General features: G+C 42.2%; 2 long non-coding RNA genes across 2 annotated transcripts; one reads left to right on the top strand and one right to left on the bottom strand.

Moving 5' to 3' along the window:
- Positions 1-1922: 1922 nt before the first annotated feature.
- LOC143264140 (uncharacterized) lies at positions 1923-5529 on the top strand. Its single transcript, XR_013037656.1, has 7 exons — positions 1923-2762; positions 2822-3055; positions 3327-3472; positions 4219-4373; positions 4611-4928; positions 5011-5106; positions 5187-5529. It is a non-coding gene; the product is annotated as an uncharacterized LOC143264140 (long non-coding RNA).
- On the bottom strand, positions 4827-9976 carry LOC143264141 (uncharacterized). Its single transcript, XR_013037657.1, has 3 exons — positions 9588-9976; positions 6669-6838; positions 4827-4943 (listed from the first exon to the last, which is right to left on the bottom strand). It is a non-coding gene; the product is annotated as an uncharacterized LOC143264141 (long non-coding RNA).
- Between the last annotated feature and the right edge of the window lie 7837 nt (positions 9977-17813).

Below are 17813 nucleotides of genomic sequence, written 5' to 3'. Positions count from 1 at the left end.
TTTATAAAAATGCCTGAAATAATCATTTGAAGGTAATCAATTTGTTTAGAAGAGCTATTAACCACCTCACAAGTGGATAAAGTGCAGATAGACGGGTTAGACAGTGAGGGGTTAATTACCATCGTAGACGTATATATACGTCCTCGATCCCAGCTGTCACCAGCAATCTAGGTGCTAAATTGGTATCTACTCACAATATGACATCCCTGTTACCCCATCAAATCATACACAGTTCAGATATTTATATGAAGTATATGGATTAATCGCTCTGAACCTCAATAATTAGGGTATTTATTTTTATTTTGCAGACCTACACAAACATGTTATAATCTTCTAGTATTTAGAAATCTATCAACCTCTTAACCTACAAATTTTTCGACAGATGTTTTAGGTAGACCTAATTATTACTGCAATAATATTAGTAATAAGATGCAGTAGTAAAATAAATAAAGAACGTTAAAGTTTCAGGTGTATTTTGGATTTAATGTTTTTCAATCATTCAAATTATAATTGGTATACAATTATAGAAATCGGAACTCGACCTTCCTGCAAATAATGATTTACTGTCACATTTAAACTGTAAGGTGCCTCACGAATCTGACTCGATGACACCCGCCAATGGGTTACCAAAAAATTAATAATATCACCAGGGAGTAGCTGAGTTATTTATCAGGCAATTAACAGTTCTGAAAAAGTAAGTTTTTAACGGAAACAACGTCTCATTCTTCAGGGAGGTCAATACCGAATGGTCGACAATTGAATGCCTGGAGGGTAGAGTTTAGCGGAGTTTGGCGAAAGAGGCAAGTTTCGTGTTTCCATTGTTGCTAGCGTACGCGTTTCCCCGAGCCTCCTTTGCCGGCTGTTCGAAACGGTCGTTCGATACAACGCGTGGAACCGGCGCTATAACGACGTTAAAACGCGCGGGGACGAAGGAAAGGCACGGACCTTCCCGTGATTTCTTCGTTGCCATTTCGCCGGAGAAATTTAATTTGCTTAATCGGCACGGCGACGGGGGGAGAGCCCTGGTGAAACGCCGTTGGGAAAGTTTGAACAGAGTTGTGCTCCGTCGAAAGCAGAGAGAATTCATTGGCGTAATACCGAGCCTGACTGCTCCGTTCTGCGCCGGTTGTTGATCAAGTCCACCGATATTATGCGATATATGCAGTCAACGTTAACTAGGCAACTATTTTCACCTGACTCTCTGCTGCGACACACACTTTACAATTTATGAAGTTACTCATTTATGAAGATGTATCGTCGTGACTAATCTTGACGATCTTCATAATTTTAATCACGAGTTAATTACTTGATAATTTTAATCTTGATCATCATGAGCGACGGGACAGGTTTAAAAATTAATAGAAAATTTTATGACTTGACATACACTCTATATGCAGTAAAGTAGGGACTGCACGAACTTGCTCGTATATGGCTGTCTTTCTTCTTGTTAATTTCATAAATTATATAACTAACATTTGCTTAAGCTAAATCTATTTCGAAGATTTCATAGAGAATATACAAACTCATTGTTCACAAAAAATTTCTTCATAAACAACGATTTGATGAAGGTCTATTTAAAATTGATTGCCATACCTTCTACACTCATTACATACATAATACTGTATTATACCGTATATATAATATTTTGTACATAAAAGTAAATTAATAAGAAAATTCTCCCTATAGTTCAAGTATAATTTGTACACCCATTAAAATAAAATTTGAATAATTTACGAGGGTAAATAAATGAAACGAGCGATAATATCCCAATTGTAGGAGAACGTCGATGTCGTGATGCAAATACGATCGTAACGTTTAAAGGGTTAAAGCGATCGTTTCCCGGGAGACGAGGAAGAATCATGATTCTCGACACGGATTCATTCGCGGCGACATTCAAGACCCCTCCGGCCCACTCACTGTCTCGATGGGATGGTCGTTTGTTGGTCGCAGACACCTTTCAGTCGGATGTCACGTATAATTCTATAACGAGTTTTAACGACACCTCGCGAACATTCGAGCGACGCGTCGAATTCTTTCGTCTGGCGCGATCGACGCGACGCCCGACCGCGAAGAAAAGGCTCGCCACTAAACGCCGCTGGGAAAGGATTAAAAGGATGCGCCGGGAGAAAGAGGCGGGACAGGAGCGAGGAAAAAGGAAGCCGACGGAGAATACCGGGAACGAGCCTCCATCGTGATAACAAAATACGCGATCCTTTACGAATTTGGGACTTAGAAGTTTGAAGGTTGAATTGATAATTTTAGGGACTGGGGATTTTGGCAATAAACGTTCAAAATTAAGGGACACTAAAATTTATGAACTCTGTAAAAAGAATATGAAAGTTAAGAAACTTAGGAAATTTATAAATGAACATTTAGGAACTCAGGAAAATCTGAAAATTCATAACCTTAACTTTAGCATCGCTTGAAACTGACAACTTAAAAATTTGCGAATCTACAAACGAGATAATCTGATTTCTAAAAAATGCAAAATCCCTGCATTCGGTAACATAATCAAAAACTGGTCCATAAGAAGAAATAAAGCAGTAGTTCTAAAGCAGAATCCTTTCCGGACTTCTTTAACCCTAACCAAGCCTAAAAGCTGCAAAACGGCCGACTGCAAACTCGGTTTACGAAATCCGCGTGCATAAATGTAAATTCTGTTTTTAAAGTCGGAGCAAAATGGAGTGGCAAGAGCGTAGCAGAAAAATTGAAAAATATATCAAAGCGTCCGTCGACGAGTTGGGGCATAAATTTAGCCGTAGGTATGTGCATAGGTAGATGTGAAGGTGCGCTTGCGCGTAACATCGCGCGTTTTCCGTAGGCGTAGAGCGGCGAGGTGCGGCGAAAAGCGGAGAGGGTGAGGCCGACACGGTCAAAGAAGACGAAATTAAATTAATATAATCTCTACCGGCAGCAGCCGCGCATTCGCCGCGGCAGAGGCAACAAATTATAATGCCATAATTGAAAATGTTCTGTACTGCGTGCGAGAGCGGCAACTGCCTTCGTGCCCGGCGTGGCACGAAAATTTCAATTTCCCGGTCCTCGTAAATCTGAGGTGAAGTAATTATTGTATTCCGCCGACGCTTTCTTAGACCATTCACACCCCGGCCGTGAGAGAAAAGCACTTCGCGCGTCAGCTCGACGATCGTACCGTAACTACCAGGCTGCTCCTTTCGACCAACCCTTTCGGACCATACTAATCATCCACCATGAAACTCCAACAACTTCCGATCTCGCTTTTTCTTCTCAAATCACTTTCTGACAGTCGGTATCCCTTCCATTTCTTCGAATTTCAGGATAACTAATTTGGTCACTTGTACTTTCAGATATTTTGCAAGTTATTTGCAAGATTATATGAAGGTTTGGTGATTCGATTGAATTGGTGAGGGACAAATTTGGAGGTCGACGTTTTCGACTTCTGAGAGATCTGAAATTTGAAGACTTATTGTTAGACACTCGGAACTGAGAACATGTAAGTTTGCACCAGAGGATATCTTGGAGAAATCAAAGCTATCCTGACTATGCCCCAAATCAAACTTACACTACTACCCTCTAGTGCAAGGACTACTCATCCTTGAAACCGCGAATTCTTCAAATATCCATCCACATCCAATTACGTTCTCCAAACCCAACTCATCACGCAGTCTAGCATCCTCCGCGGAGCAAACGATTCTCCCTCAAATGACCTCGGGGTGAAAAAGAAAGGCCGTCCGCGATAAAGAGCGTAGCGTCGCAACACGGGGTCCGCGGCGTCAACGACGTTCGATAAACGTATCGCGCGGAGTTATTTCATTTTCGGCCGAGTCATGTGTAAAATATCAAATAAAACGTGCGCAGTGTTTATTTAAGTGGCCGTTCGTGGCCAGGGTCTTGGAGGCCGGGGATTTTCGACGCTAGGGGAGAAAACGTTAATATCGCGGCGGTGCCCGCTTTCCAGCGAGTTGCCGGCTTCACAAAGTGAGCGAGTGTTGACACTAGCCGCTCATTCCGCCCCTGCAGCCCTTCAGCCAGCCACCCTTTGCCAGTCTGTATCCTCCACCTTCCCTCTGCAACCCTAACCACCCACGCTCAACCACCACATACGACTCTGCCACCCGTAGCGCCGTTCTGCTCGAACGTTTTCTTTTTTTTGCCTCTTGTTTTTCATTCGAAGCTGCTCGCCTCCGACGCTCGGCTATAATTACTTTCGCACTCTATTTTTCTTTTTTTTTTTTGGAGAACGACGAACTGCGAAACCTCGCGCGAAACTGACCGCACGCGGGACGATCTATCGTTTCCACGCGAGCTGACTGCAACTTCGGGCGGCTGCAAGAATGTGACAGGTTTCCCTGCGTTTTTCTTTCACGAAGGGTGGCTCTGTGGAGCAAAAAATAGTAAGTTATGAATTTGTTGTGCCTTGGAATTCGACCTCGTGTTACTTCTAACACACGCAATGTTTGTAATGTTTCAAAATTGGAAAGGGAGAGTTAATCTTTTACACTTCAATGTGTATCAAGTTTAACTCATTTCGATAAAAATTAGGACGTGGTTCTCGCTAAATCACAGATACACACTTGTGTACATTTATACTTGTATACAAATGTATTCTTTGAACTCGTACAAAATTACAGAATTGAAGTATTACGAGAAAAATAGCGAGTTCATTTCGAAATGGTCGATCTACTCGAATCGGAAGTTCCGAAGCGTCTTCCGAGTTGGCGGGATTTCGACGGGGAACTCCGCCAGATTTTTCCCGGTGATTTGTCGGGAAAGTATCGAAGAAAAAGGCTCTCCCTCGCGGCTGTTCGTTCACGGAAAGACGGACGCAGTTTCCTGGAAGATTAATTCGCCAGAGGCCAGCAAATAAGTGGAAAGTAGGCCGGTCCAACTTCCTGTCGTTCCTCGTTTCGATATTTTGGACCTCTGCATCTCGTTACATTCCACTATCGGTATGATGTTCGTTCCTTAAAATCCATTAAATATTTACTCTAGTAATGCAACTGTATTTCAAATATGCTTTAAACGTTTCAGAGTATCTTCAGATAGGATGTGTCTGAAAGTGGAGTAATGTAAAATGTTGGTACACTTTTCCGTCTGAGGCAAATTTAATTTCATCAAAAATGAGAGGTAAATTAGATTTAGCCGTGGATAAATTACTGTGAATGTTTACTGTGGATTCATAAGTTTTCTGGTCCTCTGGTTTTTAGATGACTGAATATTACTTTTATTAAAATGACTTCGAAGAGATGACTGAATCGAATAATCATGAATGTTAGATTGTATCGTTAGATTGTAGAGAATCATTTGTATCTTTTAATACAGATATAAACCTAGTGATATATCTTGAACTTTATAAGAATGTAAGGAGAAGCTACAGGCACCATATAGAACCTGAGGACTGTGAAACCTAAGGATGAAACTATGGATGTGGAACCTAGATATCTTGAACGTACACTTCAGTACAAGCTTCTCTTGAGAATAAGTTTCTCTTCATTAATATCTATTTGAAGCTTCCACGTCACTTGCAATAAATCCGACCGTGTAGCTAAAAATACCAGCGAGTTTTGTTCGTTAGCAAACATGGCGGCGAAATCGCGAGCCACGTCGCGACCCGAGGCAGATTCTCAATTTCCCTTGTTCGAGGTTCGTTTCTTCCCAATTACCGAAGAGCAACGCGACTTTATAGAGCAGGATCTATTACCGAGGCGGCGGATAAATAACGAGCAGCTATTCCAGAATTGAATGAGTTTGCACCGGTCCATCTTTTCTTCTTCTTTCTTCTCCACGGCCTCTACCGAGTTCGCGTCTTCTTCCCGCGTTCTCTTTGGACTTGTTGTTTTCTCCGCTCTTCCTGCTCGTTCCTCCATTGATAAATGGACCGGAGAAGCTCCAGATTCCATGGAAGGAGGCCCGCGATGGGCATAGCTCACCCTGTATCGGCTCATGCCATCTTCCAGCTCTTTCTCCTTTCTCTCGTTGGTTCGCCGTTAACGAGCTACGAGAACTGGCTTTGAATCGCTCGAACATCGCGGCCATTCCCTGATGGACGTTCGAATTGGAAACTGCGAACCGATAGTCCTCGTTGGTTAGCGTATACGGTTCCTGCTGGACTTAAACGGTGTCCCGGATTAATGCTTTTGTTTGTCGATGCTTATTTTCAAAATCAGAAGTCTCGAAGTACTCCTTGTACTATCTGATTGATCCATTGAACCTTTATAGACTCTAGCTTTAATTGGAACTATAATTAAACTGCACAGAGTGTCTCTAGTAATTGAGTCCTAATTTAACTTAACCTATCTATAAATTTTCTGATGGAGTCCCTTTTGAAGAATTTGAATTGATCCTAAAAATTCACCACTCCATTAAACCACATCCACATCCATAGAATTAAACAGTCAATAACTTCAGTGAAATAACAACGAAATTTATCTTCCCGTCTAAATCGAAAATAAACGAAGAATATCGTGATTGGCAAAATGAAGAGAACGTATCTGTCGATAGTTGTGATTTGTCAGAAGGCGTCGATGTCCGAAAAGATCGATCCGCGCCAAATCCAGAAACAGAAGCAGGTTTTTTTCGAGAAGGTTCTAACGAGCCGTCGAAGCGAGAATTTAGTTTAATGGCCGAGTGGGTTGAGCACGGCGCTTATCTGGCCGCGCGACGTCTTTCTTGTACGACGTCCTCGTTACCTTAGCTGCAATTGACACGTTCGAATCTATACGACACGCTGCCAGCCAGAACACGAGAAGCAGTTTTAACCGATCGAGAGCGTTCCTCTTGTTTTTTCACCCTCCTTTCGCATCCGGTTCGCGCGAAACCTCTTCACCGGTTCTACGATCGACCAGAGCGTGAATTATGCCTGGCAACCGTCAATTACGATTTCGTTCGAACGGCGCGAAAATAAAAAACGAGATCGGCGCGAGCTAAAACGCACGGTTAACGCGTGTACAATTCGGGACATGGTGGACTCTTCTGGGGAAAATGGCGGCAGAGTGGCTCATCATATCTGATGACTCATGATTTCAAATTTCTCATGGTTAAAAAATAGGAAAGTTTACAAAATTTCGAGTTTAATAGCAGTTTTCAACCCTTTGACCTTGAATGTATTTTTACTATTGACAGGCAGCTACTTTCAAACTTTCCAGCTGAAAAGATTAGAGAGTCCCCAACAATTTATTATTTCTTTATTAACTATCATTGTCTGTTTCAATGTGTACATACATCATATATGTAAGACTATCCAGGTAAAAAATACTTGTTTCAAACCGAAAGTTTCGAGAAGTTTGAAGTTGAAGACTCTTTGACCTTGAAGATACTTTTGCTATTGACAAGTAGCTACTTTCAAACTATCCAATTGAAAAGATCAGTGAGTTCTTCTGAATTGAATATTCCTCTATTAACTGTGTTTGTCTGCTTCGCCCCATATGTCACATGTGTAGCACCAATTAAAAAATACTTATCCCAAATTGAAAGTTTGCAAAGTTTCGAGAAGTTTGAAGTTGAAGACTCTTTGACCTTGAAGGTACTTTTGCTATTGACAGGCAGCTACTTTTAAACAGTCCAGTTGAAAAGATCAGTGAGTACTTTCCAGTTCGTTATTCCTCTATTAACTATCATTGTCCACTTCACTTCATACATCATATATGTAAGACCATGAATCAAACCATGAATATTTAGATTTGCAATCTCAATGGTTTGAAAGTATCCACATTCTGGTACTGTCAGAATGGTTCCAAAGTGGAAGCAGATGTTCTCCAAAAGTAGCATTGGATCGAAGTGTACACGCTCGTTACGTTGATCGTGTCGACGCGCAGCGACGCGACGCCTCTCCAACAATGCGTCACGACGAGCCACGTCGCGTTTAGTCGCATGCTGATGACAGTGCAGATTGTCCGATGAGTATGTGCCAGCTCCGCCCATGTTTTGCATACGTTCGAGAGACGCGTGTGCCGCGTTTCCACGTACTTCTGGCCCATCCTTCGTGTCCGATGTATCGACATCGTAGCGTAAATAATCCCGGGCCTCGAGAAAAACAAAAAGGTCCCTAGTGTTCCTAAGCTGGAGATACCCGGGCCAGATCGGTCCTCTGTTCGTCGGAATTGCTTTTCTTGTTGCTTCTCGAGGTACCTGGCCAGGTAGTCGGCACCATGAATAATGAAATTTGGTCAGGCGGTTTCGCTCGCTGCTCAACGTGGATTATTTACACTCGGTACAACCCGGAATAATTCACGTTCGAAAAAGAGAGTGGAAATTGCTTGGATAACGAACGATGAAGAGCCTGGACGTCGAGGACAATGGAGACAGGTGTCAGTTCTGACGGAGACAACTGGCATCAATCTATTAGTCCAAAATGTCGTTAATACAATGGAGGATCGGTTCACTGAACGTTTGGTCGGATTCCCCGATTTGGGACACTCCTGGATTCCTAGCTACTGGCGCCACCGCACGGACAAGCTTGCAACCTGCAAGTTGCATCGATTTTATCCGAATCCGATTCGATAGCCAATTTTACACCGACTTCATCGATTTCACCGGGAAATTCTCGGAAGAAGAGAACTCCTCTTTCAACTGTTCCCTCTTGTTTTTGTCGTTTGCAAAAGTAATTACCCCGTGGCTTTTACGAGTGACACGCAATTTCCACGTGGCACGGGGAAAGAGATGACAAGCTGTTTCTACGTTCCTCCCCGAAAATGGAAGACGGGGTTGTCACCGCGTGACGAACGAGGGAGAGTTCCTCGCGACGACCCCCGTGATAGCTCACCCATGGGACCATCCCTCCGTTACGCCAGAAAGAAGAAAAGGAAAAGGATCAATGCCCTCTAGGTGAGTCCTAATTGTTCCATGTCTCGTGCTGGCGGACAAATGAAGTCGACTGGGTCACTTACGCATTGAGTTAGGGAACTGACTTCACCAGTTAACTGATGAAGTCTGGGTTAGTGGGATAATCCTTGTGGTTCCATCAGCTTCAATGCAGTTTTTTTTATCAAATGTTATTTTATCAACAACAAATTTTTTTAGCAAAGCTGTCTTTTATTTTTTAGTTTCACTTAAGTTGCTTGAAGTCTAGTGACTAAAAAGAAGTCCATGTCTCAAACGAGTTAAATAATTGCATCAGCGGGTTAAAGTGACTTTCTATTTTCGGTTGAATACGATCCGGGCAGCAAAATTCAATATCCAGACATTTCACCGTAATGCAGGACATAAAAGTATGACAGCCATAATACGGTGACAATAAATTCTGTCTCCTTGATGCGATGAAACTGGGTTGCAGAACTTAAATTTAAACGCAATTTCGAACTTCACCTGTCATCTGATAAGTTCTTATATCAAATGTCCGATTTCGAAGTATGGAAACGTGTGACACAATCTGGAGTGTCAGAATAACTCGATATACTTAAGGTTTAAAGATGTGAATTGATGAAAGAATATTTCTAGACTATAAACGACACGGGTTTAAAAGGATGTTGAGTTCTTTGATTAAAGGACCCTGACCTCTGAAATTGCGGCAGCGTCCGCTCGCTTTCACGGTGACACGCGCCAAGCGGACTCGTGCGAGTTTAGCTCGCGCCTATCTTGTTACACTCGGTGAATACATAAATATAAATTACTTAATTTCGTAACTCGGTTTAAGTTCGCGCCTCCCGGCCACGGAAGAGACGTGATCTTGAATTCATTGTCTCGCGGTGACACGCCTCCGGTTAATGTAACGCCGCGAGGACACACGCCCGATGACGGTTCACATAATTCCATCGAGGCAAACTTCACCGTCCGATTCGCCACGTTCGTGTCGTATCGCGATCGATACTCGATCGTGGCTGACAGCGACTCCCGACACTTTCGTCCGCGAAAAACGAACAGAGTTAATCTCTCGTTGCAGTGTTTGCTTTTAATAACGTCCGCCGTTAATTCGAGCCGAGACGATCGGTCGGGCTTTTTGTACCGCCACGATTTTTTACGCTACGTCAGAAAGCTGGGAGCGTGAACAAACGCGGCGACCCTTTTGATACTGCAACACCCTTTCCACGATGTGACAGCTTCAGAGGAAAAGAAAAACGGAGCTCGAGTTTCGACCATTGGCGTAAGTAACTTTCATGTGAAATTCTCGGGTTGTGACGCGTTGGGTCACGTATGTGTTACATTGTTACATATGGTTCGTCATGTGTTAGATTGCCAGCCGATAGATCGATATGGTTGAACTGTCTATTGGCGTAAGTACAATTTTCTGATTCATGTGAAGTCAGGTTGTGTAGTGACGTATATGCTACTATGTTGGGTCACGTATGTGTTACATTGTTACATGGTGGTTCATCATGTGTTAGATTGTCAGCCGATAGATCGATGTGAATTGTTTGTGCGTTGTATCTCTGTGCGTTAAATTGCCTGTGCAATCACACATGGTCACATGTTCCCCACCATGTTGAATATACGTGTTGAATTCTCTACATGTTGAATTGCCTTGTTAAATCATCGACGTGATAAGTTGCTACGGGTTGAATTTCCTTCTCATCGAGTCCACGTTGGATATGATAAATCATCATTGCATTTGCTCGCGTTCTATCGCCACTATCAATTATTCCACAAAACCCAATTGCACTCCACTTACGCCACTGTCTTCCATACTCGAAGAATAAGATTACAGGAACCCATCATTCAAAAGCTACGTAACAAGTTGCCACGTGTGGCGACAGATGAACAACAGATTTCAAATATCGTATTGCAGGAGAGGGTTGAGTCGTGTCAAAATACGAAATAAAATTCGTGTCCCACGGGGTGACGTATTACGTCTAAAACGTGTTAGTATATCTAAAAATATCATAATTCATCCGAGATGCTTTCCATCACCGCAACATGTTCATTAGCATTCAGGCGACGATTTAATGGTCCCTTAATATCTCTCGTTATTAAGCATCCTACATAGAAAAGAAACGTGGTGAAATACACGGGGATTATACATTAATTGTCTGTGACGGGCTTCCTGCGATTCAAACCGTACGATCGCAGCCACCATTCATCATAATATTTTTCAACCGGACTCCAGCTACGACGACCAATTACATCTGCCTTCGAATTCGATTTGAATTTATAAGCCGATCCCATATATAGAGAGATCAGAACCACGGGTTTAATCGATCCGCGTGATTTATATTGCCCCACGGTTTACCGTGTTTACCAGGGAAGTATCTGTCGGTCGATTATAGAGAGGGATCGTTAAGAAAACACGAGAAGAAACGTGTCTTTACAACGACGTCGCGAGTACACCGTCCTTGATGGTGCTCGTAGATATCGAGCGTCAGACGTGCTTTTATCTATGTATTTTATGGCATCGCCTCTGGATAATGATGGCTTCCCGAGCAACTTTCCATCGATAAGGAACACCGATCGAATAGAGATTAATACACGTCCATCCACGCTGCACCGGTTTCTTCCGTGTTTTACTCAATTGACACTTCTACCCTCATTTGCATACATTAATTGGCAAATTAGTAGGAAATCGTATGACTAAGCGGATATGTTATCGAGATTTATATTAGCTCTACAAGTTATCTATCACTTGGTTATCTATCATTTGCTGCAATGTCGTTGAACGAAATTTTTCAGAAAAATCTTCAGCAATATTTAATTTTCTTCAATTATATTGATTACTTGATCTTTCAGTAAAGTCGAAGACACTTATTTTACTTGATGGCAACAGTTTTGTACGATTTTAGTTTGATGTGAGGATCAATTGGATTTGGTACTTACTGCAGTATGACCTTTGTGTGACCTTCAAGTAACTATAGTTCAGTAACTGCTGTTCAATGACTAGTTTCAACATAATAAATTTGTAGAATTACAATAAATAATAATTGTATACATATTTTATATTCGAAGTTATTTAAAAAATATTTCTCCAAAAATTCTATGACGTATATATACGTCCTCCAAAGTATATTTTACTAAGTAAAATATGTACCAGCAATAAGTATATTTAAAACTACAATTTGAAATATTTCTTCAAAATAATATCATGACGTATATATACGTCCTCCAAAAGAAAAACAAAGTACATTTAAACCTACAGTTATCTAAAGTGTAATCACAGCAAGATAAAACGATATTTACAGAGAGATTAGATTAAAATCAGCTTGATCAAAGCAATGATCGTTCCCCAATAAAGGCAGAAAGTGCAAAAGCTAGTGAACAGAAGAATCCATCGCGTCGTCGTTCAATGGCTACTCGAATGGTCCTATTTGGAACACGCTCGTAAAACGAGACTGTTCTCTCCATATCGGAGTCCGAAGTCTTCGTGTTATTCGATCAGACTCGACGTCACCGAAATTGTTTCCAGTCCGTTCGTGGCCGCCATGGAGAATCGGTAAAACTAGTTCTCCTCTTACACGTACAGTCAACAGCAGATATGCCTTCTTAAGGGAAACTGGGGGACTTTAGAGATTTGAGAATTTTCGCATTTGGGGAATTCTGGATGGGGGAATATAATTTGTTTTTTTGAGATTTGGAAATTTGGGAATTCGGGGATTTAGGGATTTAGAACCTTAGAAGTAGAAAGTTTGGAAACTTCAAAAGTAAAAAATTTGAAAATCTAGAAACTAAATTTAGTAATTCAGGAAATTATGAAATACAGAAGTCCATCTAGAAATTTGACGACCCACAAAATCAAAAACTTAGGAATTTCAAAAATCCTACAATCCGTGCAACTATTAACTTGCAAAAAAGAAACTAAAAAGATACCGAAGTAGTAAACATGAAAATCCAAATGAAAGATCGTGGAACGTGTCATCAGCGTCCGTTGCATAGGAGTGTACGGGGTAGTTCTAAGACGCGCACGTGGTTCGAGGTCGGAATATCGATCGATTTGTAGGATGTGCGACAGGTAGAAGGGGGAAAAAGAGTCTCGAGACCGGACGAAGAGTCTCGATCGTACATCGTTCCATTTTGTCGTTCGGCTGTTACGTGACTCCCGTTTCTCGCGACAATTTCGCGCGATAAGTCACCGTGAACTGTGGGGGTTGGCCAAAAAGGCGGTATAAAAATCTGATCTGGATCGCGTGGCCCTTGTAAATCATTTCCTGGTGCTCCCGTTCACGAAGCGTCATTGCCATCCATAACCGGTATCGATCGAACAGTAACTCAACGAGGAGTGAACTCGCCGGTGCCCTTCCAACGATAAGAAAAAGCTAATTCGCTGTTAATCCGGATACGGCGAGGAACACAAAAGCGGGACTGAATTTTTAAACCTTGATCTTCGGAAGAGGGTTGAAACCGGGAGCACGCGTACGGGGGTTGCAAGGGCGGATCGTCGCATTTATCCTCCGTTCCGGCTCCTTTTCTTCCTTCGGACCACAAATTTTCTCTCCTCGTTTTTCTGCTCTCATTGGACACCGCGGGGAATGCGAGGCGTTCCCATTGTGCAAAGCGAGCACAATGCTCGCAGCTGTCGACGGAAACAAATTTCTAATGTCGCATTAAACAAACGGTTACAATGCTAGAACGTGTGCGCCGGGTCATTCGATGCGCACACGGCTGCGTATTATTGGCCCGCCTCGGGGCCCGATTGACCCGGCTCGAACAACAATGCGAAACGCACGGCTCTTTGATGATGATCGGCTATTGCGATCGACGTATGCATACGCCGAGCTGGTTAACGCTGATGGATTCAGCCCTTCAGCTCTAAGCGCCGTATATTTCACGAATATTGCGATTTTGGAGATTTGTCGAGTTGGACATTTAGGATTGTCGTATTTAGTAAGCTAGATCTTGAATTTGATAGTTTGATAATGTGGGGGAGTTGGACATTTGTGGATCTGAGAATTTAGGCCTCTGGTAACCTAGGTGTTTGCAAGTTGAATTAGCAGAGTTCGATAAGGTAGAAATGTAGGATTTAGGGGTTGAAAATTTAGAAACCTTCAGATTTAGTTACTTGCAAATATAGGTATTTGGAAAACTGGAGATTTGGAAGCTAGAAATTTGAAGAGGGATTTGAACATCCAGGGGTGGAATAGGAACTTGAGGATTTAGGTATTTGGGGGTGTTGCAGTTGGAACATCTAAACATATGAGAATCTGCGAAATGGTGGAGCTGAGAATGTAGGAATTTTAGTCTAAACAGATTTAATCTAGAGATTGGTAGCGTAGGAATTTGAGGACCTCGCGGACATTGCACTCGTAGCATCAACCATTGAAATCTAAGAATTTGTAAGTATAGAAATTCAAGAATTCGCTAATTTTAGGGTGAAAAATTTAGAAATGTAACTATCCGTAAATTCGGAAATATAAGAATTTAATAACCCGACATTTGAAAATTTAAAAATTTATTAAATTATGATTGAAAAGTCTGAGGAACCCAACATCCAAAAATGCCTATGTTCCTGATACCCTAAGCCTCTAAGTTAATCCGCCACTTAAACGGCACGAGCCACTTCTTGACGTACTAACACGATCTGTCGGATCACGTTGACAAATTTACGAGCTAACACCCGATTTAGGGTAGTTTTCTATTCGTCGGGTCACGTAGTCGACCATTTGCTCCGATTTGGGAAAAAACGTGACGGACACAATGCTACTACACGGTCTCATGCGGTTGGTAATCCTGCTCGATGGATGTAGTGCACGGTGGGTGTCTGGTTCGACCATCGATATGGAAAACAATTACCGCAAGCTGGTTCTGGTTTAGGGGAGCAAAAGCAAAATAGGGTGCTAATATGGATATATCCGATAGCACATGGTCTTACGATGTTTACATGCGATTCGATAAAGATACCGCATGCATGCAACTTGTATGATATGGGTACTTCTGGGTAAATATGGACATGTGCAATGTTGGCGGGATTATTTTAATAGGATTAGGGTTATTTATCAGGTATGCTGTAGCAGCTAATACTGCGTTGCTGATCAGGCGATGGAGCTATTGAATATGTTCGATACATGTGTTACATATTCATGTGACAGCTCAGGTAAAACAAATCAGCTCTTGTAAAGCAAATGTAAAATTATGCTATAATTGCATAATATATGTATGATTTCCTCATATGATATGATGATATAAAGTACAAGTAGTTATACATTAATCCACACATACAATTCAGTTTGAAGTGGGTATAGTTTGAAGCACGTACAATTTGAAGTTGGATAATATAGTTCCGAATACTATTCTGTGAAAATATCATATATGTAGATAGGCACTTCCTTCTCTTTGTGAGAAAGAGAGTACCTTTCCACAAGCTATACTCAAGTATGGAATACGTCCCTATATCCTGAATTTACCAGGTTACCAGTTAAAGAATCAACTTTCGAGACGATATCGACTGTCAGGGTTCCACAGGAGAATCGTAAGCACTCCCCAGTTTCCAAAGCAAACTTCTGGCAAGTCCTGTAACAGCCTCCTATTCTCCTTTGTCTTGAACAGTACCCTTCGACCTTCTCCCTTTGTTTTCAAACCCAACCGCGAAAGCAATAAAACCTTATTATACCCGGCTGGAATTTCAATGGCGCAACGCGCCTCGGTGCAAGGTGGACGTGGAAACGCGAGCCGAAAGGGGGTTGCGAGGAAAGTGATCGATGGGGACATACGTCAAGCCAGCAGGACGGACAGCTAGTCGGGGAGGAGACAAGATGGGAAGAACGAGAAGGATGAGAACGTGTCGGAAGGAAAGGAGAGGGCGAAAAGGTGTGGGGGGTGGTTTGGGACGAGAGGGGTTGACCGGGCTGCCAGGTGGCGAGACAACACCTAACGTGAATACAAATTACTCTCCTTGCGCTTCGGTTACCAGCTTCGGTGCCGCTTCATCCCGCAGGATGACACTGCCAATCACGTCGGCCTTTCTGGATTAACGTCGTCGACGGAGCGTCGTCAGGGTGTGTAATTCGCGATGGATTATTGCGGAAACTCAATCTCATTGTACCACCCTCGATTGCCGGGTCAAAGACGCGCTTTGATTTACCCTCTGTGCAAAAATCAAATTATTATCGACATCGATTCCTTATCCTTTTAATCTTGCTGTATTTATAGTTGTATTTTTTGTACTTATTTTTACAACTGCTTCAAGTTGTACTAAGTTGTTATACACTTAGTAGTGACATATAAAATTGCAGAAGTGCAATATAGTTATATTTTTATATACATGTGAAATGTGTACTCTTCTAAATTGTATCATTGTGTATCAATAAAATACGTATTGCCATCGGGTCTCACTACTTCTTTTCTTACTTTTACAAAAATATAAGGGTTAATAAACCCTTGTAACGCAAACTTCTTAACAAAGTTACTTTTGTCTAGTCACTATCTCATCTATGAACAAACATTAAGGCTATTTTACTACCTAATTAAACTTGAACGTACTAATGTACTGTACTAATGTACTTAAATCTCCAATTACATTTGACCATGCTCAACATCAACTTAGACTCCGCCTAGTGACCACCTCCATGTTTATGATAGTTATATTTCTCCAGAGGGACACAGTTTCGATTTTGACAATGTGTTTCAGTTCTTGTGCACACGATGCTCGTGGGAACGAGTAACTCGTGTTAGTTCCGTGGAATTCGGGACGTGTTTCCTGTAAATTTTCACACCTGCGACTTCTCGCAGCAACCTGTTTCACGTTGCAAGGTTCAGGATATCATTTCGCTCGGTCGCAAATCTGCCGTCGTTTCGGCAGCAAAGTTTTATCCGATTCCCGACCAGAAACAACCTTTTCATATTCCTTATCTAACCCGCATGGAAATACGTATTTTCCATTCGGCCCGGGCTCCTTTTCGTACGCGTTTACATAATACGGCGCGATTTCTTTTTTCTCGTGTCTGAAAGCTTCCTCGCGAGGAGAAAAAACCGGGAGAAGAAATGTAATAAGAATAAATCGTCAAAGGCACCGTCCAGATGGTGGTTGACAGGGACGCGACGAGAACGAGATGGGACGGATAATCCCATGGGCCTCCGGGATGGCCCAACAGATATACGATTCGTGTTACTGCCTATTCCAGTCGTATTTGTTTTTGGCTAACAAGTCCTGTTTCCGGAACGTCTGCTGACATATTGCCTGTTTACCGATTACTTCCGCGTTGTTCGACTTCCTTAACGAGAGAAATGTCGATCGACACTGCCATGTAATATTATACTGTCGCTTATTAATTTTAATTGATTGTATTCTGCAATTTCTAGAGATTAATAGCTGCAAGGTTCCTCGGTAATATATTACAGAATATACAAAATATAATGCAGGCGGTGGTAGAATATAGGCTGGAATATAGAAGTGTGAAGACTTAGGGGTAGACGCAGAGATTACAAATGCAGGGAGTACAAATATGGAGGCGTAGGAATTACTCATTACTAGGTACTTTAACCTTAATTAGTTTAATAGAAATTATCAAGCATCATGCCCGCAGTTGTTGACCAACACAAACGTTCGATGAAAATTAATAAAATATTAGGAAAAAGAGTTGAGTGAGCGGCAGAGGGAGAAGAAGAGATAACGCGTGGTGTCTTGGCCACGGATCAACATATATCAGGTTTAGAGGTTCGCCACCGGCACGAGATACGAGTGTAGGAAGGTGTCCTTTGATCATCTTCGCATCTGGTGTAAAAGATTTAGACCGCCCGAGCCGTACTCTCTCACCCTTAGGTGGACGTCTGTGAGGGTAGGCTTTGCCTCTCGCCAGCGTGCCGTTTGGGAATACAGCCATTATCCTCTCGACATACAGATGAAAGCGAAACCTGACCACGGAATGGATTTATTCGGGAAACGCGGCACAAAGGGGGTCGAAAGTTTTCCGCTAATGCTGCCGCAGACTTTGTTGCGCCATATCGTGGTCTATTTTAAAAAATATCTCCCTCTGTTTTAA

This window comes from Megachile rotundata, chromosome 3 (genome assembly GCF_050947335.1).
Source record: "Megachile rotundata isolate GNS110a chromosome 3, iyMegRotu1, whole genome shotgun sequence".
Lineage (NCBI taxonomy): Eukaryota > Metazoa > Arthropoda > Insecta > Hymenoptera > Megachilidae > Megachile > Megachile rotundata.
Note: the sequence above shows the minus strand (reverse complement) of the source record. Positions and strands in the feature narration are given on the sequence as shown.